Raw genomic sequence first — 23,887 nt, forward strand, 5'->3', positions numbered from 1 at the left:
GGCACAGCTCTCCAGAGGGACAGGAGCCTTTGGATTTTGGTACTTGCCAGTGTCTGGGGAGGGAAAACATCTGAAAATCCCTAAAGAATTTCAGTTTCAGAGTCGAACTCAGTCATTTTCTGCTGTGGCAGCTCAGGGGGAGTTGAATTTGCCTTTACATCCTGCTCTGGAAAAGAGTGTGACACGTGTCCTGAAAATGAGGATTTTTTCCCCTGTAAAGAGCCCTGATCACCGCAGGAGAAGCACTGAGAAACACCATTCCTTGTCTGGGGCCTCTTGGGATTTTCCTTCACCTCCCTCAGGCTGAGCAAGGAAAAAAAAAATAATTAAAAATTCATGTTCTGGATTCCCCTCCTCTCCCTCCTCCCTTTGTTTCTTCTTTAGAGCTGGAGAGAAAACAAAGCTGCTTCATTATTTGCTGCCAACTTGAATTTTTGGTTGTATTCAAAGTACCCATCAAAGGTTGCAGATCCCAGGATCCACGAGGAAGGTGAAGAGCGTGGTCCAGTGTTGTGGACCCACATGGACACCCTCAGGTTTCCTCTGCCACACTAAATTATAATTATCACACCATAATTCAGGTGAATAATTCATGTGGATTATCGAGGCAGGAGCTGCAAATTAACACAAATTTCACGCAGTCGTCACAAGGAAAATTTTCATTTTTTCCCCCTCCCAATATATATATATACACTTTAATATTTACATTTTTTTCTGAGCTGCACCTAAAATAATATCAGCAAAACAACGTGAAAAAAAACCGAAATGCATTCCAAAAATCTTACAGCAAGGAAAGGTGTCGAAAACATCTTAAAATTCACCTCACACTTTTGTTATCTTTGTTTTTACAGTGATTTTAACTGAAAGGCAGAAAAATATTGAATGCTTTTAAATCAGATTTTAGTGGCACGAGGCAGAAGACAGACACAAGTGCCAATAATTTAATTTTCATTTAATTTTTGCAGCTTTTTTGCATTTTTTTTTTTAGCTGCCACTGATATCAGCACAGGTTTCTTAACTTTTATTTAAGCATTAAAAAATATAAATGCATTTAAGCATTTTATATTTAAATATATTTAATATATCTTGAAATATATAGTGACAGAGTATATTTAAGTATATTTATATTTATTACTGACAGAGTTAATAATAATAAGAAATTAAATTTTAAAATTTTAATAGGGTTCCAGATATCAGTTCTTTGTGACTTTAGCACAGGAAGGACAGGATAACTTCCCAATTTTTCAGTGGCTGCAAAGATGGTTTGATTTATTGAATTAGATACTGAATTGCTGATTGCATTAATTGATTATTTATTGATTGGTTCCTTATGGCAGAGCTTGGTGAAAAGCAGCTGCTGAACCAGTGGCTGTTTGACCAATATCCCTGCTCCAATAACTCCAAATCGCAGGAATTAGTCTGGATCCCAGAAATTTTCCCAGGAAATTTACCTGACCTCTGCCTTTCCACCCCCTGTTCCAGGAGAATTCCATTTCAAATCTTCCTTTTAATTGCCTGGATCTCATTTGAAATCAATCCCTTCGCTTTCCCCTTCCGTGTTTCTAATATTGTTGCCAAAGGATCAGGACAATTTCAAATAATTATCTTTTAATTAAGGCTGATTTTCAGTGGAAGTCGAGCACAGCCGCTTAACAACTTCCACATCAGTCCCCAAATAATTCCCTGTGATTATCCGGAGCCTCAAAAGCAGCAGTAACGAGACATTGGTGTCATCTCTGCTGAGTTCTTTACAAAAAGAGCAAAGAACTCATTTCTGAGTCACAGAAATGAGGAAAATCAGGACAGACAGAAAAAAAAAAAAAAAACCACCCAAAACTAGAATTCACCACAGTCTAAAACAGCTGTTTTAAATATTTGGATCATTTTTGGTGGGAAATAACAGCATTTTACAGGATGACAAAATAGTCACACAAATAGTTCAGTTCTCTCGTAAACATCCATTTAAGGGTGCTGGTTATGGTTGGATTTTCATTTCCCAGCAGTTTTTCCAAGGATTTACCTGTTCAATGCTTTCTTTTTTACACCTTTTTAATTTTTTTTTTTTGCTTATCAACTGTGAGGGCCTCGAGGCAGAGCTCGGACAAAGAGAGGGAGATCCCCCAAAAACGTAGAGTCTGGAATATTGAGCAGCTCCAAAGAAACACCAGCACTGCCAGATTTCCTGGAGATCACTCTGAAAATTCAGGAAATACTCCTGGAAATGCTTTTCCTACCTCCTGTGGGTGCCCCAAATCTCCAGCCAAGAGGCACAGCCATTCCCAGCAGCTGCTCCTCAAAAATCAGGATTTCCAGCCCAAAATCCTACTGCTTTGCTCCTTTGAAGTGTTTTCAAGGAGGGATCCCAAAGGCCCCTTATAAAGATCCCGTTTTTATCTAAGTTCCTTGGATATCTCTCCATTCATTTCATGGATGCAGAGGTTCACCAGTGCTGAGACTCACTGGGAATGAAAATCAAACATCTTAATTAGTCCCATAGCCCACTAATCACTTGATTATCTTCATTTCCTGAAGGAAAAATCATTTATTTTCAAATTTTAGGGGTATTTGTGCCCAGCAAGACATGAGCTTGAATTAGAAGATAGAGTTCAGGACGAAGAACAAGGAATTTCCCAGAAAAACTTTTTGTTTGGAATACAAGGATGTAAAACCCCGTATCCTGAATTAGGGAGGTGCTTTTGCACACAGAAGGAAGAACATTCCTGTTGCTCCTGGACCAAAATTGCCATAGGAATCCATGGATTTTTTTGCAGCAACAGTGGGGTTTTGAGGGACATGGCATCATTCCTGAAGAGAATATCCCTGGAAGCGGAGTGCCAAGGTTTGGGAGAGTGTTTGGCACAAAGACAGAACATCTGGTGTTTAATGCAAGCAAATCCAGCAGCTCTTACTGGAGACATCCTACTGCGGCCATCCCCAGTCCAGCCTGAAAGAATTCCCTCTGGATTTGTGCCTGGAAGAAATGGGTTGAATATTTACACCTTCAGTTTCAGCCAGGTGCATTGGAATGATGGATCCCAGGTAAAATTTGCGTGGAATATTTCATTAATTCAGAGTTTCTGTCCCCAACCTCTGGAATCTCAGCGTGTCCCTCTTCCACACGTGGTCACCTGTCCTCTTTCCCATCATCACTGGGGTTTCTATTATTTTTTCAATCTCAGTTTGGCAGGTTTGAATTATTAATTATAGCATTATTAATTTCTTTAATAAATAATAAATCTTTATGTATAAATATTCGGGCAATTTCTGCCTGGATCCAGAAGGGTTTCCAGATGTTCCAAAGCTCTCTCGTCCTGGAGATCATTCCCAGGTTGTGCTGCCCATGCCCCCTGATGGAAAAGTTCTCCAAGTAGGGTTCACAAATAAATAACAAATAAATAAATAATGATAATTAGTCATATTAATTAGCATTCATTTGAATTATTCAAATGTACCAGGAAGTACCTACAGAACAGAGTTTACAATCCCAAACCAAGAGAAGTTTAGGAAAGGGTTGGAATTTGATGGTCTTAAAGGTCCCTGTCAACCTAAACCATTCAAAGATCCAAATCATGGCTTGGATCCCATCAAAGCCAAGGTTTTCCCTGGAATTTCCTGGGTGTCCAAGCAATGTTCCACAGCTGGGAAGGATTTTCCATGCCCTGAACACCTCTCAGATTCCAGGCATGGGATGCTTTGCTCTGAGCACAGCCCAGCTCTTCACATTCAGCATCCCCATCCTGCAGCTTCATCTCTTCCCCCACTAAAACAAACAAACAAACAAAAAAAATTCCTTATCCTGTAATTTCCAACCTCTGGGTTTCCTTCACCTCTTTATTCCAACTCCACCTGCTAAAATCCAGAATCCAAGGCAAACAACCCAGACTGAATTTCCTGTGGAATGGTGTTGGGATCACTGAACCTTCGGCTCCATCACATCCATCAGACCTGGCTCCTTTTCCAGGATGGAACCCGAGAAATCCCAGCCCAGGAGCTCATGGACAGGGAGATCATTTTGCTTCACCTCCAGAAACACTTGAAATTATTCTGAACCTCTCCCTGCAGTCCTTGCCAATGTGGGAAATGATCCAAAATCAACGTTTTTGGCTTCTAACCCAAAATTCAGACATCTCTCTTGACTGTAATTCTCTCTTGTCCTGTCCTCCAGACCTGAACACCCAACCCATTCCTGGAAATTTAAATTAGAATTTTCCTTTTAGCTCATCCTCGATGTAACGAGCGAAGTTACACCTTCCAATTTGCAGAGAATTTGGGGTTAATTATTTTAAATTAGAGACAAATTTATATTACAATGTTCCTTTCAACTCATCTTTGATTTAACAAGGTAAGTTCCATTTCCAATTTGCTGAGAAGTTGCCTTTAATTATCTTAAATTGGAGACAAATTCTTTTTACCTTCCCATATTTCATCCCCGTGGTTTTTGTGGTTGGAATGAGGGATTTATTTCCATACTTCAGCTTAAAAGAGAGATGTTATGAACCACAGGCTTGGAATCAGTGTCAAAATGTTTCAGCTATTTTTATGCTAAACATCATCTCTATGGAAACGCCACAGTTAAATTTAATGTGAATTTTCAGGGATTTTTCTTGCAGTACAGAACAGCAGTAGAGTCCAGGCTGGGTTCAATGGGAAAAAAATAAGATTTTAGGTGTCTGCACTGACTTAGGAAATATTGAACCAAAATAATTTTTATCTCTGAGATTTTAACCACACTCAGACAAGTGACTCCCATCACACCAGTAAAAAAGTATGGCAAAATGGACCAAACACACTGAAATTCCTTTATAATTTAAATATAAATTTAAATTTTATAATTAAAACACCAGCCAGGTCCAGCTTTTTCCAGAAAAAAAAAATCTGAATTTTTTTTGGCCCTTATTTTTACAGAATAATTTGAATTTCAAGGCTTTGTTCTTATGGATCACAGGACAAACAGGTGAGGTCAGCATCTCTGACCCATCCTGGGGGAATTTCTATTTTTCCAGGATAATCAGAGTCCTCCCTCCCCTGACTGGATCACTGGGAATATTCTCCAGGGCCAGTCAGCACCTCTGTGTCAGAACTAAGAGCAAATCAGAGCAGGGAGCTCAAGATTAGTAAAATCTGGGCAGTTCTTTGCTGCCAGGATCAAAATTCAAAATTCCAGTACTGACAGCAAAACTGTTTCAGGTTGCCAAAGTATCAACAATGTGGTCTTGGGAAATAAACTAAAATAAAATAAATTAATTTAAAAAAAATATTTAGAAAAATAAATATATATATATATAAATAAATATTTCAATAAAGAAAAAGAAAAATAAAAATATTAAAATAAAAATAAATAATTTAACAATCATTTAGAAAAAATAAAATAAAATTAAAATAAAATAAAAATAAAAATATAAAATAAAATAATAAAAAATAAAAAATTAAATAATAAAAATAAAATAAAATAATAGAAAATAAAAATAATAAAAATAAAATAAAATAATAAAATTAAATAAAATAATAAAATTAAATAAAATTAAATAAAATTAAATAAAATTAAATAAAATTAAATAAAATTAAATAAAATAAAATTAAATAAAATAAAGCTCCAATAATTAGAAAGATACTGTATGGACCATCACATTTTACACCCTGAGACAAAGCAAACAGCTCAATATAGACAAAGTTTTAATGTGATTTTTCTGCCACAAGCAACAGTAAATTCTACACAAACTCCTGTGCTTTGCTAATAAATCATATTTGTGGAAAGAACCTAAAAATCCCCATTCTCTACCTGAAAACTTTCTGTTGTTTATCAGTCAATAAACAACATTTAAATCAACAACCCTGACAAAACCAAAGGACGTTTTAAATCAGAATAAAACCTGTAAAACCTCATTCCAAAACCTGCATCTCTGCAGAGCAGGCCTGGAGAACAGAAAGGGGGAAAAAGGCAGGATTCAGTTAATATTTAATGGAATTTTTTCCCTATTTTCACATGGGGTATCCCAGTAGCAGCTCACAGGACTGGAGTGTTTTGATAGGAAGCATCCATCAAGTTAATTACTGAAATTATGACCTTGCTCCCAGACTGTGCCAGGAGCGCTGGAAGGAGCCCCAGGTGAGGGTGACGAAGAATCACCTTCAGCTGGAGATCCAAAAAAAATCGAAAAAACTTTCTTGAAAAACCTGGAGCTGGCTGATATTTTAATTTTAAGAGCATTTTAATTTATTTTTCTACATTTTGTCACAATTTTTATGTGCTGGGCGTGGCTTGTCTGGGTGTGGTTAATTAAAAACACAAAGATAAAAAAGGTGATGGTTAAGATATTTTCTAAGTCGGTGCAGACACCTAAAATCCTATTTTTTCTTCCCATTAAACCCCCAGGATGAGAGAGCATTTGGAACATCTGAAAACCCTTCTGGAACCAGGCAGAAATTTGCAGTTGTGCAGGGAAATCTTAATTAATTGAGGCAAAGAGACCTCAGAGCCTTTTCCAGTGCCTGAAGGGACTCCAGGAGAGCTGGAGAGGGATTTGGGACAAAGGGAATGTGTCAAATGGAGAGCACTGAGCATTTCCTCCCTTAAATTCAGAATTCTCTACATTTGCTGTTACAAGATTTAAAAAAACCTAACAAAGAGGTGGAAAACCACTCCATCTCCCTGAAATCCTGTACTTACATCAACAAACACGCTCTGGCAAATATTTTCTGCAGTTTAGGGCTGGTGGGAAAAGCCAGCAGCTCTCCTCCCTCCAGGACCATTCCTTGGAGGTGTTATTTTTAAAATCTCTGCCACCACTCACCTAAAACGACCCCGACACCCCCAGCTCGTGCCAGGGCTCAGTGACACAAGATTATCACGTTTGCACATGAGGTTCCTGGTGTTTCATTTCCAGCAGACCTGCTTCCTGCTCTTTTCTGCCTCCTTGGAGCTCAATCCCAGCCCATCCTTTGTGTCTTTTTTCCAGCCTCGCTGGTGAAGGTCAAAGCAAACCCAATATTCCTCCCACAGCCCCGGCCTTGGAATGGGATGAGCCCAATTTCCCTCGGGAGGATCATGTGGGAGGTGGAAATCAGTTCCTCTCCCTAATTCCTGAGCTCTCCCAGGCTGGAATGCCTGGCTTGGAAAAGGAAAACTTAATTTTTCCAGGCTCAGGGGCAAAGATGAGGTCCCCCATGATGAGATTTTCCCCATAAACTGCAGCCTGACATTAACTAAAGCCTGGCTTTATTGTGTGCAATGAAACTCCTCATCTTGCCTTGTTTTGATGGCTTTTTCCCCACCAAAAAATTGCTTTTCCACCCCTCAAAAATTGTTTTTTTTCCCCCACCCATGGCAGTATTTGGGGTATAAATTCAGTATTGAAGATCTTGATGATTTTTTCAGAGGGGAAGGTGTCCTCCCTGCTTATGTTCTCTCACCCACAGCTGAGGAAGCTGGAGAGGTGAAGGAGCAAAGTATTGAAGATTCCAAAATTTCATTCCAAGTGCTGTTTTCGGTTTGCAGCCTGTGGATTCAAAGGGGCACGTGGAAAACAGAGGAGAAGGAGCCCCTGGGACACTTCCAGGGATCCAGGGGCAGCCACAGCTTCTCTGGGAATTCCAGCCCAGCCCCTCCACACCCTCCCAGCCAGGAATTCCCAATTCCCAATATCCCACCCCAATCTCCCCATTCCCTGGGTCCTGTCCCTCCATCCCTTGGTCCCCAGTCCCTCTCCAGCTCTCCTGGAGCCCCTCCAGGCCCTGCCAGGGGCTCTGAGCTCTCTTTGCCAGAATCACACTCCCATTAATGAAGATTTTCCTGCAATTTCTGCCTGGATCCAGATGGGTTTCCAGCTGTTCCAAAGCTCTCTCATCCTGGAGATCATTCCCAGGTTGAGCTGCCCACGCACCCTGAGGTAAAAGTTCTCCATGCAGGATTCACAAACCATTGTCTGAAGATGAAATATTTTTCCTTTTCCTCTTAAAATATCACTTAAGGAACAAGGATTCAGTTATTCAGCTTGGAAAAGTCTGGGAGAATCCTAAAAGCCCATCCCCTCATGCCACATTTCCAGGCCTTCTGTATTTTGTGTCCCTTAGAACTTCTTAATATTGTTGACAATAGGAAAGTTTTTGCCAAGTTCTCTGCACTAAATATTCCAGGAGCAAACAGAGTTTGGAAAAACCTTTGTCCTTTCCAGTAAAGCTTTTTTGTTTTGTTTTTTTTTCCAATTTTCATTCATTTTTAGCTTCTGGACAGGATAAATAATTTCTAAGCATCCCAAGGATGTCCATACAGCACAAGGAAAAGGTTTTTTTGGGGTTTTTCCCCTCTTTTTTTAACCAGGTGCTCTCAAGAGAGCATTTGTACAAACTGGTGTTAGACACAGTGCTGTAGGAGGCCTGGAAGAAAGTTTCTATTTGGAAATACACTTTGCATATCAGCAATGAATAAAACATAGCCCTTTGTGTGCACATTATATCATGGAGCATGACTAATCTCGGGATACATTCTGCCTTCTCTCAATTCCAAAAAAAAATAAAAAGTGGCAGATTAGCTGGAGTTGCCATTAATAAAAGCTAGATTGTCACCTTAAGACTCAGTTAAAAATGAAATAAAACACAGGGGCTGCTGAAGGCTGTTCCCGTTGGCTGCCCAGCCCATCAGGATTAATATTTCTGTAAACTTGAGACCTTCATTCTACCGGAGTTTTAAGTTTTTTTCCATTATCATTTACCATTATCCTCGCTGGTAGGGTAAGAAAAAAGTCATTCAGACCTTCCTGAGGACTCTTTAAAAACTCCTTAAATCATGCTTAACTAAGAAAGGATCATTTTTAAGGGTCTGGGCTTAGATCTTTCTTTTCTGATTGGAAAGTTTTAGGCCAGGTTGGAAGGAGCTTTGGGTGATGAGGAGCAGTGGGAAATGTCCCTGTCCATGGCAGGGGGTGGAACGAGGTGAATTTAAGATCCCTCCCAACCCAAACCTGTGGTTCCACAGACACAGATTTGCTTCAGCACCTCCAGAGGTTGAGGATTTCACCCAAACCGGTTTGCAAACCCCTGAGAGGGGCCAGGAATTTCCACGAGTCCCCCTGGCCCCTCGGGACAGAACTGGGCTGGAGGAGCAGCACCAAGTCCTGGATGAGTCCTGGAGAACCAGAGAACTCTGTGCTGTCCCTGGGAAAGGGAGAAGCCACCCCAGCAGGTACCAGTGCAAACACTGCAGTTCAGTTGCCAAGCAACCCCCTCATCCTCCAAAATTCCTGTTCAAGTAGCAATAAAATCACTTGTTCAAAGGGACTGGAAAACAAAAACAAGTTGTGGCTCTGCCGCCCTGATTTGCTCGGTGAAGTGAAGGAGAAGCAGAGTCTCAATCCCACCCAGGGTTTAGGTGAGCACAAATAGAAATCACATTATGAAATTCCAGATGCCAAAGATGTGATTTTCTCCTCACAGGAGCAAGGAGGTGCAGAGCTGCAGGGATTAATGTTCCAAAACCCTCTTTGGAGAGGGGCAAAGCTCCCAAACCAGCCCTGGGGAGGAGCCAGCTCCGCTCCAGCCAACCAGCCCATCCTGACCAGCCTCAAAATTTTGTTTTACTCCTGATTGTGGGGCAGAAATTCCAGGAATTATTTTGGCAAAGTGATCAAAGTTGAGTGATTACAGTCAAACATCTACAGAGGTGATCCCAGAATGGGAAGGGACATTAAAAACCACCCAGTGCCACCCCTGCCATGGCAGGGACACCTCCCACTGTCCCAGGAGCTCCCAGCCCCATCCAGCCTGGCCTTGGGCACTGCCAGGGATCCAGGGGAAGCCACAGCTCCTCTGAGAATCTGTGCCAGGGCATTCCCACCCTCCCAGGCAGGAATTCCTTCCCAATATCCCATCTTTCCTGAATTTTTGTTAGTTTGAAGCCATTCCCCTGGTCCTGTCCCCCCATCCCTTGTCAATTGTCTTCTCCATCTCCTCAGCTCCTCAGGCACTGGGAGCTTCTCTTTTCCAGTCTTGGAGCAGCCTGGGATCGTGGAAGGTGACCCTGATCATGGCAGGATGGTTTTTAATGTCCCTCCCAACCCAACCCATTCCATGCAAGAATCCCAAGTAATTAATCCTCCTCAAGGCTTTAATGAGCATTTTTACCCCAGGAAAAATTCAGTTGTTGCTATTTCTGTCCGTGTCTGTGACCCTCCCAACTCATCCTTGTGTGATGGCAACGGGAATCTCCATATGGAAAATAAGTTTGGCATTAACCTGCATTTTCTGGATGGCAGAAGTTCTCTCTCGTGCTCCCCGCCACCATTTGCTGAGAGCCAAGCAAGGATCATCAAGGATTTCAAAAATCCCAAATGTCTCCACCACCACGTTTGGAACCATATGGCACAATCGGGTTTCTTATCAGCTCCTTGCTCCACGTGTCTCCAGGGTGACAATTATCCAATTATCCCTGGAAAACATGGAGCAAAGCATATGTTAGACAAAGAAACAGGCAATAAATTTATTATTATTATTAAAATTATTTTTATTATTATATTATTAAAATTATTAATAATAACAATAAAACTCCCACATGATACAAATTTCAAGAAAACCATGAAGAAAACAGACCAAGAATTTTGCCAGACAACACAAATGAGGAAAATAAAAATCACCTCCATAACTCCATGGGATGACAGCAAAACGTTCTTGGTTATTCCGTTTATTTGTTCTGATTGGCAGAGATTCAGGACTTCAAAAAAAGACTTAACAATAAAGGTTTGGATGCAACCTTTCCATAGCAAAAAATAAGATTTTGAGGTAATGAATAAATCTTTATCCAGTGTTACAATAAGGACAAACAAACAGCAAAACCCAATAAAACCAAATCATGTCAAAAATCAATGGAAATTCGGAGCCTGGTTGAAAAATCTGATTTTTTTTTTCATATACAAAAAAATCAGTTGATATTTCCCAGCATTTCACAACACGTGAAGGGCTGGAAACAGAGAAAGGGAAATCACATTTCTGACTTGGGGATGTTTTCAGAGGCATCCAAGAAAAATAACAAGAATTCTGCTCTTATTTTCACAATTTGCACCTCTCTGTGGCATCAGGTTCATAACTGCACTGTGCACACACAGGAATTATTTAAATCCTGGGATAGGGATAACAAAACACACACAGCAGTTACTCAAATCCTGGGATAGGGATTAAAAAGGTCCAAAATGGCAGGTTTAGAACACCCAAAACAATCAAAAACCCAACTTATCAAAGCACTGAAATTCTTTAAGTCATTATTCAAAATTCAAAAAGCAGATTCAAGAAATTCTTAAATTAAATCTCCCTTAATTTAGGATAAAATTCCTCAATCTGCTGAAGCAGTTTGGAGCCTTTTAGGCCCAGATCCACACCAGGCCAGGATTTTTGCCAGAGAAGGAAAATAATCCCTAGAAATCCTCCAGGAAAACAAACAAATCCATGACTGCTCCTTTTGCTGCCTGGCTCCTTCATTCTTCATGATCTAATCAAATGTTTATCCTGACATCACCTGCCAAAACTGAACTTAAGCAAGGCCTAAACCAATTTAAATGTCAATTCCTTGCATTTAGCAGAGGGAGCAGATGCATGAGAAAACAGAATTACCACATCCCCTCCACCTCAGAGCCACCTTTTAAAGCTAAAAATACAATTTTATTTTTGTGCTGAGAGCTGAGGCAAAGCTCAGGCCTTTCTTGCCATCCAAAGGAGGTCCAACCCTTCCAGGGGATCCCATCTGGATATTTGGATTATTTGCTGCCCTACCTGAAGCATCAGCTCTACAGCAAAGGGATTTCTGGTTGCCAGAGCCCAGCAAAAGGGTTCAAATACAATAAAATAAAAAGGAATTCACAGGTTAAAATAAGGAAAAGCTTAAGATAGGTTAGGAAATGAGTATGGGAAAAATGTTCATCTGCATCCAGTGCTGTGGTGAGGTTGAATTATGCTTTGTTTATAAGTAGAAATAACAATAAATCTTTTTTTAGATTAACACTGCCTTCAAAATCACAGGATTGATTCTGAAAATGAAGGAAAAGTGTCTGAAAAACATCAAAGAAAACCCAATTAAAGAGTTTTTGAGCTACAAGTTCCCTACAAAGTTCTTTTCCTATCAAACTCCTCACAGAGTTGGGTGTATCTAAGAAATAAATATGGGGCAATTAAGCATTGTTAATTGTTTGTGTTATAATTTATCTGGGGTCTGTATCTGCTCCAGGTGATCCAGGTGAGATTTATCCACAGGTTCCACCATGGAATTTAGGGTAGGAACAGGGAGAGGAGGGACATGAGGGAAAGGAGCAAGATAAATATCAACTGAGGGAAATCAGAAATTGGGATTTATTACAGCTTTTTCCAGCAGCTGCAGCTCAATTCCCACCTGTCCAAGGAATTCCCAATCCCAAAAAGAGCCTGAGGGACCAGCCCAGCCCCACCTGGCTCCACTCAGAGCAAACACCCCAACAAACCCAGGGGATTTGCAGGAATAAACCTTCAAAAGGACTCAGAATATCCAGCATTTTCAACAGCAGGGAAAAGCAAGAGTTTTCCCTCTCCCTCAGGTGTTTCCTGGGAAAAACCATCTTCAAGCCATAAAATATTCCCAAGGGAAAGAGAGGAACAAAGTCTGGGTCTTCAGTAATCGAGGCCAGTGTGAAAGCTCATCCCAGAAGTTATTTCATACCTGGAGTCACAAATAAAATAACAATAAAATAATATATAATAAAATAATAAAATAATTATTGGAATATCCCAACTTGACCCCAGCAGCTCCCAGCATGTTACTGGGACAGGGGAAGAGGCTTTGAGCTTTAAATAAAAATTATACAAGAAATAATAAAATTCAGATAAAAGAAGGGATAATCAAATTCTCCTGGCCAACATTTAAAACTAACAATAAGAGCAATTTTAGCACCTCACTGGCCTAAATAATTCTGGGGAAAGTTCAGGATGTGAAAGGAAAATTCAGCTTTACAACCTCACTCCTATTCCTGGTTTTACTCTGTTTTCATTCCAGGGCTGAACTCGAGTTAAAAGCTGTGGTCCCATGAAGAGCTTCTCTTCCAGGGATGTGAGGGATGTTTATTCCTAGGGAAAAGGAAAGAGGGATTGAGCCAGGAGGCACCGACTGGGATTTTTGGGAGCTGGACCGAAAGCAAATGGAGAAAATAAAACCTCATTTGTGAGGCAGAAGTGCCACCTTGTGCTTGAACACCGCAGTTCAGCAGGGGACGGGGGACAGATATTCAGATTATCATTATCTCTCCCTCCCAAAACATCTTCAACCTCTGGAAAAAAAGTATTTGAAGGAAATCAGCTGAAAATACACGGATTTTCATGAGGGGGTGGCACAAGCTAGAAAATCAAACCAAAAAAAATCAATGTTTCCAGCCCTCAGGATTCCTGTGTTTAATCCAAATTCTAAATGAGAATTACATTTCCTACTTTGCTGTCCTCTCGTTCATCAAATAACCACTAATTATCAGATATAAAAAATTGCATCTTCAAGGAAATTACTTTCCTTAAACAATTTCTGTGATTATCCACAAATATCATGTGGGAAGGAAAATTCCACTTCCAAATGAGAGCATTAAGAGGACGTTGATGGGGTCAAATACAAAATTAAAGATTATATTCCTTGCACAGATTATAAATTTAAGAAAAAGTTTAGGAAAGTTCTCTCTCTGTATTGGAAATTATCTTTTCACATTCAGGTCATGAAATCCCCAAAATGCCTTAAAATTATTGTGAGGGAAATCCAGAAGAATTTCTCATATAAAGAATATTTTTACTAAATATTTACATAAGAATATGCTCAGCACATCTGGATTTCCCATTTTCTGTAGACACATCAAATCAACCATTCCCATTGCCCAATTTCAAATATATTCAAATTATCACGCTCTGGATGTGATCCAGCTATACAAAAATAATCATGATATGACAAGAGAAGGGAATTAAGAGAAATAGTAAAAAAATATGATGGAAGAAAAATTATTAAAAAATATGTTCCTCTTTTTTTTTTCATGCAATTTTTCTTCCCCATCCAAGAAATATTCACCTGTTAAGGTTTTTGTAATAGATATAATGGATATAATAGAAGAGTAGATTTAGGGTGTTAATAGGACACTAAATAGGAAATAATAACTATATCAAGAGGCCACCATACAACAAAGGAGAAGTAAAAAAAAAAAAAAAATGGATTAAAATACAAGGTAAATTTACTTAAAGTTAAATTCTTTTAATAAATTTGGTCATTCAACCAAGCTGGACATGCAGGCTGGTTGGTGAGTGCAGGATTGGATTTCATTTATCTCAGTGAAAAAGCTATTTGGGTGAAAAGTCCCTTCAAGCAGATTTGGGGTCATAAAACCTTGACCAAACAAGACATTTTCCCTAATATCCAACCTCAACCTCCTGTGGTGCAGCTTGAGGCTCTCTCCTCTTATCCTGTCCTTTGTTGATGGGGAAAAAGATCCAAACAGACTCCAAAGTGGATCCAAAGTCAACTTTTCCCAAAGGAATAACCAAGGAACGAGGAGCACCATGACCTCATGGTGAAAAGTTAGTGGCAAATCACGTGGGTGCCTTAAATAGTAAAATATTGAAGGTTATTTCTATCAAATAAAGTCGTTGCTAATTTGATCCATCAGCTCTGTGGAATCCAAATTACAGACCTGTCCCAGCCCAGGAAAATTCAAAGTAATGCAATTATCCTTTTAGACTATATAAAGCCTCCCATCACCATGGCATCCAGATTTATCCTTTCAGGTGCTTAAATAGACACCTTCACCTCAGATGTGCATCAGAGAGAAACTTCTGCACTCTTTCCTCAAAATGACTCCCTGGAAGTATTCATCAATTTCACGTGTGGTTGTGTAGGTCTCATTGGCACCTTCGCTTTTAAAGGATTAAAAAATTAAACCAACAAAGTTAACAAACCCCAAAGGAGTTTTACTTGATTGTGAGGACTTTTACACAGAAGAAGCAGGGATTACATGGCCAAATCTACATCAAAAGTGAAGAAATTTTCTCTGATATCCAATCTAAACCTCCCCTGGTACAATTTCCTCGCATCCAGTCACTTTAACCTGGGAGAAGGGGTCAGCCCCCACCTGGCTTCATCCTCCTTTAAGAGAGCAAAGATCAGTAGAAATATATTGAAAACCATCACATGGCCTTCTGTGGCCAAGGAGATGTTGTTTGAGCTCCAAAAATCAGTCATATTTATAAATATATCAATCTGGGCTCTGTTATCAGCACCATGCTCTAAATGGTGCCAGCAGTTTGAGCTGCTTTTAACAGAATAGAAACAAAAATCCATTGCACAGCAAAAGTCCAGCTCAGGAATGGGCATGTGGACATTTGGGAATGGAATATGGAATGGAACTTGTGGAGGTTTTTGTTCAGGGATTCAGGATATCAGTAAAGATGTATTCTGATATTTGAAAACAATAAAATCATAGAATGGGTTGGGATTGGAAGAGATCTTAAAGATTGCCTAATTCCAACCCATTCCATGGGCAGGGACACCTTCCACTAGACCAGGGTGCTCCAAGCTCCATCCAGCCTGCCCTTGCACACTTCAAGAGATGGAAAAAATATTGCTTTAATTCAACAAAGACATCCTGAAACCCAAAAAAGTACATTTAAGTACCGAACACACTCTAATTAACCAGGGTACAGACAGAAAAATACAAATCCTTTCCTTATCCCACTCATCCACAATCATCTCCCTTAATCCCTGGACTAAAACTGGTTTTACTGCAGATATTCAGGTAAGAACAATACCCATCAAAAACATTTCCATGTGGTATTCAGAGCAAAACAATTTCAGGTCAAAAAATACTGAGAATGAAGACAGCAATTATCCCAAAGTTCCAACCAAAAATGAGGTTCCCAAAAAATCAAGAGGTGGCAGTTTGGAGTTGTTAAGAGTGGAGCACGTGGCTGTAAAATCCCTGTGGTGCAAAAGCCACATCATAACAGGAGGTTTTTGGCAGAGGATGAGGAGTTTCTTCCCCCATCCTGCAGAAAAATTTAATGAGCAAAACATTCCCAAAAAACCTGTGCAAGTTGAGGCCACTTCAGAACTCCGTGGTTAAAAGGTACAAATGAGCAGCCCACAAGGGAGGAGTTGAAAATTGAGCAAGGACCAGTGGGATCCAGACAGCTCCAGAGCTACAGCTCCTCCCCAAGCTACTCTTGGAATAGGATAAATCAGCAACTCTTCTTAACCTCCAGTATTTGTTTGCAAAGCTTGCTGGAGTGAAAAATGGATAAAGCTGAAGCTCCCATAAAACTTGTGAGTTGAACAAAGGAAGAATAGGGAAAATAATTGGCTATAAATATGCCATACGGATTTTTTCCTCTTTTTTTGGAGGATTTTTATGGGCTTGGATGAGCTCTCAACAGATAAAATTGAGAAATATTCCCCTCACTTAAAGGGGAAAAAAAAATATCAACCCAAAATGTTGTTCAAAGGATAAATAGAAGCAATCCCCAAAAAGCCATAACAGCAGAAGGATTGCTTAGGAACCTCCCTGGATTTTTGATTTTGCCACATCACTTTGCCAGGCAGCACAATTCCCAGCCTTGCTGATATTTCAGGATGCATCTCTTCAGTGGAGACAGGGCTTTAGAGCAAATTTGGGGGGCAGAGGAGGTTTGGATGTGCAGCTTTTTGTGCAGGGGAGGCACAGCTGGAGGAATCCCTGCTCCTCATGAGCATCACCCTCAGCTCCTCACCTGCTGCGCCCCAAGGGGAATTTCAGCATTTCAAAATCCGAATTCTAAGGAAATCTCGTTTTTTAATTCCATCTAACCCTGCTGATTTGAGTGATCCTGGTGTTTAAACTTAGGAAATCATCATCAATCGACCCTCTGGAAAGGTGAAGGGTTTCCACTCAGGATCTGTCCCAAATTCCCCATCAGCACCACAGCAGGAGATGCCAGGGAAGCATTGCTGATGAGTCTGGGAATGCCAGCATAAAGAAATTCCCAAAATCTTCCAGCTTTGTGCAATAGCCAAAAATTAAAGGAAAATATAAGGAAAATATAAGGAAACACATCACAAACCCAGCACCTTGTTAACGATGCTTAATTAGCAGCCAGATTAATCTATAATTATTTTGTGCATTTAGATCATTAGTTGAGTGCTCATAAAGAGAAAAATAAAATATTAATTTTTGCAAGTCAAAGAGTAGAGGCAAAAATATTTGCAGGATTTCCAGCCCCCCAAAAAGATGCTAAAAATCTCTGATTTTCAATGAACAATTTTAGAGGAATCCAATCCAAGATGTGAGATCTTGGGGGAGACGATTGCTCCTGGTTTGCACTGGGGGTTCATTAAATATTCCCCTCAAAAATAAACCAAAATGGGGATATAATGAAGCTGGGAAATTGGGATTCCATCACTGGAGTGCAGCAGTTACCACTTCAGCCGGTCCAATATTAAACTCCAATTTTAAATAAATAAAAGGGAAATTCCCTCCCAGATTTATCCCCATCCCAGTCAGCTTTGAGAATGGCAAACTGGGGAAACTGGTGGAGATTTAAACACTGGAGGATCGTGGAATTACAGAATGGATTGGCTTGGAAGGGGCCTTAAACTCATCTCATTCCAACTGCTCAAGGTTTCCTGGTCAATCCATAAAAATCTCTCCAAGAGTGGCCAGGAAAAGGGCTGGAATATCAGCATTTCCACTAAAAAAGGGAAAATAGCAATAAAAATCAACAACAGCTAAAAAATTTTAAAAAATCTGTCAAATTATTTCATTTCATAGAGGTTTACCTCTTTTTTTTTCACGGTAAATTAAATATTTTCACCCTCTAAAGTTGCAGTTCCCTTTATTCCAACATGAAGGGTTTCTTTCCTGATTTTCCTACTTTGATTGTCTTTTTTGGCTCAGAAAATTAAATTTCATGGAGTTGGTCCTTATAGATTGAATGCTTTGTGCTAAACAAATGGTTCTAGTATTTGCTGGTGCTTTCAATAAATTAGAATTTGATGCTCAAGCCAATATTGAGCTGACACAAATTAGATTTACCAAGCAAATTTTTCCCCCAAATATCATCTTATCGAACAAGGGCTGTATTTTGCACCTGTCAGAAAATGTTTATTGCTTTATTTCATTAGCATGGCCTGTCAAGCTTTAATTTTAAATTGCCTGGCAGAACAGAAAAGACATTTTGCTAAGAGAGAACTCACTTTTCACAGTAAGAAACATCAGTTAATATGGAATGAAGCACCACTGGGTCTTCAGGGTAAATTTATTATTTTATATATTTTTTTTTAGCCACTAGGATTACATTTTTTCCCAATTATTTAAATGGTTAAAACCCAAGTGGAGGCAGGTTTGTGTAACAGAACTTGTCAAGTCGAAATCATAATAATAAAATTAATAATTATTATCACCTATTTTAAACCAAATGGTTTTTTTCAGTTCTTGCTCTGTTGCAAATATTTTCCTTCACAAGTTGGGGGTTTGCTGATATAAAGGAAAGTTCAAAACAAACATGAAAACAGATTTGTAGATGATTCTGCTACAGGAGATTTTTCATTTTAATGGATAAACTAAAATCCTTTTAAAATCAATTAAAAATAGCAGAATTTTCACAAGATATCTGCACAACTCATCGTGTCCAAGAGGGAACTCCAGATTTTCACAGCGCTCAAGAATCCTGCTTTTGGGAGGACACTCAAACCTCTGATTCCTGCTGCCTGAAATCCACTTTTCCCATGATTTTTGATGTCTTTTGCAGAGACCAGAGCAAAGGGATTATTCAGGGGAGCAGGACAGGAGCCTCCTGGACTTTGGGAATTTACACTGGTGAAAATCACAGCTCCAGAGTGCAAAACCAGGAAAATCTGAGTTTCAGCCATAAAAAACCCTTAAATTTTCCGTGTATTTTAAACCACAATTTCTCATTTCCATGGATTGTTGATGGTTAATCACTAAAAACCAGAGTCAATCCTCCACAAATGTTACACTTGATGAAAATACCACCAAAAGCCCTCGTTAGCTCCTGAGGTTCTGATTTCACCCCCAGCCCCGCGCCAGGCGAGTTCCACTTTTTTGCTGCTTAATTTTAATTTCTGCCTGTTTGCATTTCTTTAAAGCCCAGCCAGGTCTGCCTCAGACACGGCATTCTCCAGGTTGTCATTCATTTCCTGCTCCTGAAGCTAATTGGCAGCACTTTTGGAAGAGAAATGCTCCTCAGGAACACCCTTCAGATATTTGTTCTTCAGAGCTCATTCACCAGCTTTACACTCATCGAGGACCAGAGATTTGGGTATAAATTAAATGAAATTGCAGCCCTAAAAGGCTGCTTAGACCACACAGAGTTCACATGCAAAAATCAAATAAAATCACGCTTTTTCCGCATTTTTCATCCTTGAAAACCCAAAATCTGGCTAAAATTTTTAGGGGAGAGAGGAAAGGGATAAAAATACTCCTCAAGCTGAGGAAATATGGCTGAATTCCTCCTCCAAGATATTTGGCTTCCGTATTATTACTTTTAAAATTCATCCACTCACCAACACCAGTGCCCAAAATCAGGACCCCTCAGCCCTATTGCATTATTATGCAAAATTTTTAATGTAAAATTTGTCATGTAAATAATCTGCATTTTGGATCCTGCACATCCCAATGTACATAAAACATGTTCTGAAAAAGCACGTTGCTGTTACCAATGTTTGGAAAGCTTAATCAACCAACCAGCAAACAGTGGTGTTCATGTTTTAATAATTGAATAAATAATCATTTATTTAATTATTAAATAATATAAAGAATTCCTTTCTACTCCCAACAAAAATAATTTTAAATAATTCCTTTCTACTCCTAAAGCCTTAAAGGATCCCCAGCTCCCAGGCTGCGCCACCCTGCTGCTGTTCATATATTTTTTATTTTTTGCTAAAGCCAAGCATATTTTCATATGATCTGAATGCAGGGAGACAGGGCAGGAAAGAAAAGGATATTTACAAGGAGCACAAGCATTTTATCATTTTTCTGATCCCGCTTTTCATATTGAACTCTTGCCCTGCTGGGTGGGCTGTGGCTGGAGCGTTTGGCGTGGGAGAGGCGATAGGAGAACCCCGGGGTTTAATCTGGATCTGATCCCCACCCCTCTCCTGGCAGCGTCCAGCCCGATAAGGACTGATAGGAAAACAAGGTTTCAGCAGGATCTCTTGGCTACTGACTGCGTTTGCTCCCAGCCATCATCAAATTCCCGTCAAATTCCCCCTTAGCGCCGTCAAACCGCGGCTGCCTGAGGCAGGAGCCGTCACCTCCTCGCCGAGTGCCACCATGTATCCCACGGCCTGTGACATGGAGCTGATTTTACCTGCAGGAACAACATCCTCCTAAATTTGTCCGTTTACTGCGGATACTCGCGAGGCCAAGAGGTCAAAGACGGAGCAGGGAACCAACAGGAAAAGTGAAGGTGTTTCCCTCCAGAAGGGACAGAAGATTCCCTGCTGGCCCCTTCCAACGCTCCTCAGAGCTCTGGGGAGGGGAGATTGCTCAATTTAATGTTCAAACAAATTATCCCATTGGAAAGGGCTCCGTGCTCTCGGATAAGACTTTCCCAGAAGTTTAATTCCCTAATTTCATCAGGTGCCGCCTCGGTTTTCGGGGACAGATTTAGAGGGCACCTCCTTTGAGGGCAATTTGAGAGAAGCAGAGTTGACACGGTGTCAATCTCTTGCCAGGCTGAGTGGCATCTCCCAGCAAACAATTGAATTTAGGGATGCAGCCTGCTTGTTCTAATCTCCTCTCTCTCACCAGGCTAAAACGCTCTTTTACATAAGCAGCAAATATATTCAATATTTGATGATGTGCGACTGAAAATTTGTCCTTCCCCAAGGAAAATAACTCCAGGCTTTTAAAAAAATGAGGACTGGGAGCTCAACCATTTTCCCCAAATGAAAGGTCATAGCAGCCACTGCTATCCTAAATTTATCTCCTTGGTTTTATAAAAACCCTTAACTTCACAAAACATTTTGGGATAGGACACAGAAATTTGAACAGAGAGATTCCTCAGAGAGGGAAAATCCCTCACTTTGGGGTGTTTCCCACAGGTTGGATGTTCTGTGCCATGTTCCTTCCTGATGAGCTTTGTAAATTGTGTAGTCAGTGCTTCAGGACACTTCCAGAGTAGAGATGAACTTCTAAAATTAGTTGGATACAGAGAAAAAAAAATAAATCTTAATCCAGATGCTGGGATTGACTGAAAGAACAAAGAGTCCCATTATTTTAGATATAATATATATGTACACACAAATATATATAAAAATATGACTAACAAAAATAATCCAGGCCTATGGGAATGATAGATGGGAACACCCAATTTCCAAATTTCCTGATGTCCAAACAGCTCAAGTATTTATTTATTTAACACCATAATCATGATGCGTAATCACAGCTAAACGCCTTGTGTGCTGTAGTAAAACACCTACTTGAATTCATTCATTAACTTCATAGAAGGTGCAAAAATATTAAATAAATTTCCTTTTTCTAGGCTGAGCTGTTATATAAGGAATACAGCCTGACCTGACTGAAATAAATTATACATCTAGCAGGAAATGACTGTCCATACCGTGAAGCCCTTGGATTTTGTTCTCTGTAAAGATCACGGGCTGTGATGTTAAATGTTCAGACAGACTGGTGGGGCAGTTTGTGGCTCATCATTTCCATGTCAGGGGACGTGTTCAAACGCAGGTATTGAGACAAGTGACACTTGGAACTCCCAGCAGACAGGCCACGCAATGTCCTTGAAGAGTCTGCCAAGAAATTCAAGTTGTCACCAGTTTGCCGTTTCTAGAAGAAATTCCGAGTTTAAATATCAAATACCCCCTTGGCTTTTACAAAATTCCTGGAGAAGTCACGACTATCTGCAGGAAAAAGATGAAAGATTCCCTGGCAGAAGGCATTTTTGGTTGTTTTCAGGAGGCTGAGGGTGGCACTGAGGAGGGTTCTGAGGTGTTTTTCAGGTGTTGGACACCTGGACACTGGTACAGGTACGTGGAGGTGAAAGGCAAAAATCAGTGGAAAGCAATCCCTGCCTACATTTTCTGCAGAGTAACTTTGAGCAGGGTTTGGAAAGTTGGTAAAAGTAATTTTTTACTTGTTTTTCTCTCCCTTTTTAAGCAGCAAGGAGGCCAGGCCCATTTAAATTCTGCTTCTGGCTTGCAGCGTGTCTGAACACAGAGAGGTCATGGCTTGATGCTGCTACTTTGATGATGGAAGAGAATTTTATATTTCGCTCCTCCAAGTTTTTCCTCCATCTTCTGGCTCTGCAAGTCGATGAGTTGATATTTCTAAGTGCACAAACACACGATTAGCATCGTTTTCTCTTCTCAGAGGCCTTTGATGTGCCAAAAATAAGGAATATCATACAAAGTTCAGCACCCAGGAACCTGCCTGACAAAACCTTCACACCTGGCTCAGGAGCAAGGAGGGCTCACAGGAGAAAGGAGTGGCTGGAGAGGCTGGGGAAAGGTCCCTGTCCTCTTCTTCCAGCTCTGTGGAAGATTTTCCAGGCCCTGGGGAGTTCTACAGCAGAAGGTTTAACTTCAGCCAAGGATTTAATTTAAGGTTGGATTTCGGGCCCTCTAACACAGGCTGGGTCATTCTACAGGGAGTTGTGTTTTCACCCTGAAAAGGTTAAGAGAGAACTTCTCAGACTTTCAGCTTTGTCCCTCCTTCTCTGACCCCCCCTTATTGTTAATATTAACTTGGCATATTTAGGAACTGTGACTCAGCCTTCCCAGAATGAAGCAGTGTCCCTGAGGCTGCTCAGGAGCCACGTGGTTTGTATCCTCAACCCAAAACTCCTCACAGAAAATAAGTGGATTGCGCTCAGAAAGGACCCCGAGCTTTTGTTCCACCACCCTGACCCAGCACTGAGCTCCAGCAAAGCCTTCCCTGGGTACAGATGTGGCATCCAGCACTCAGCTCCTCCCTCAGAGGAGCAGAGAGTCCCTCATCCCGTCAGATGTCCTTGGAAGAGGCAGGGATGACCTTTCCCAAGGGCTGGAGCAGAGCCAAGTGGAGCTCGGAGCGCAGAGTGACAGGGGACGAGCAGCAGGGCTGGGATTTGGGCTGGGACAAAAGGCACCACCATCTGCTCCAGCTCATCCTGTGCTGCTTGAAATGGATGAGGGGAGAGGAGATATTAATGCTTAGAGCCCTGGGAGACGGGGTGCATCCCAAATCCCCACAGCACAGCACACATCACACATTGTTCCAGCGCTGTAATTATCTGATAAAGCTGTTAAGCAGCCCCCTGAGGTGCCAGGAAGAATTCATACTTCCCACCAAAGCCACAGCCAGATATTAGTCAGCAGCTGGATTCTACTTGAGGAGGGGAAAAAATTATATCAGGAGAGTCATTTCCTTGTGTTCCTGAGAAATTCAGGTGTGTGATGGGAGGATGAGCTGGCTGCACCCAGCTCTTCTTGAGAGGTGAGAACTTCTCTTAGCTTAAAGAGAGAGCACCAAACATTTAATATGTGCACAAAGGTGGAGGGTTCACATTTGCCTCCACCCCACATTGAAACCTTATTAGGTGGAAGATAACCAAGCTTCTATGAATTGACCCCAAAATTAAAAGTTGGAGTTCAAGGCCAGGCTGGACAGGGCTTGGAGCAACCTGGGGTGGTGGAAGGTGCCCCTGCCCATGGCAGGGGTGGGACTGGGTGGGCTTTAAGATCCCTTCCAACCCAAATCATTCCATGATTCTATGATTAAAGAAGCCCAAATGTAGACATAAGACCCCCAAACCTCGATTGCTTTGTCAGTTAAAGAAATAACGGGAAATTATTAATGAGACAAAAGAAAAATTGGAATTACAGGCACTTCAGATTGGAGCAAAGCCACCCTAGAATATAAACCAGCAG

This window comes from Poecile atricapillus, chromosome 8, assembly GCF_030490865.1.
Source record: "Poecile atricapillus isolate bPoeAtr1 chromosome 8, bPoeAtr1.hap1, whole genome shotgun sequence".
NCBI classification, from domain to species: domain Eukaryota; kingdom Metazoa; phylum Chordata; class Aves; order Passeriformes; family Paridae; genus Poecile; species Poecile atricapillus.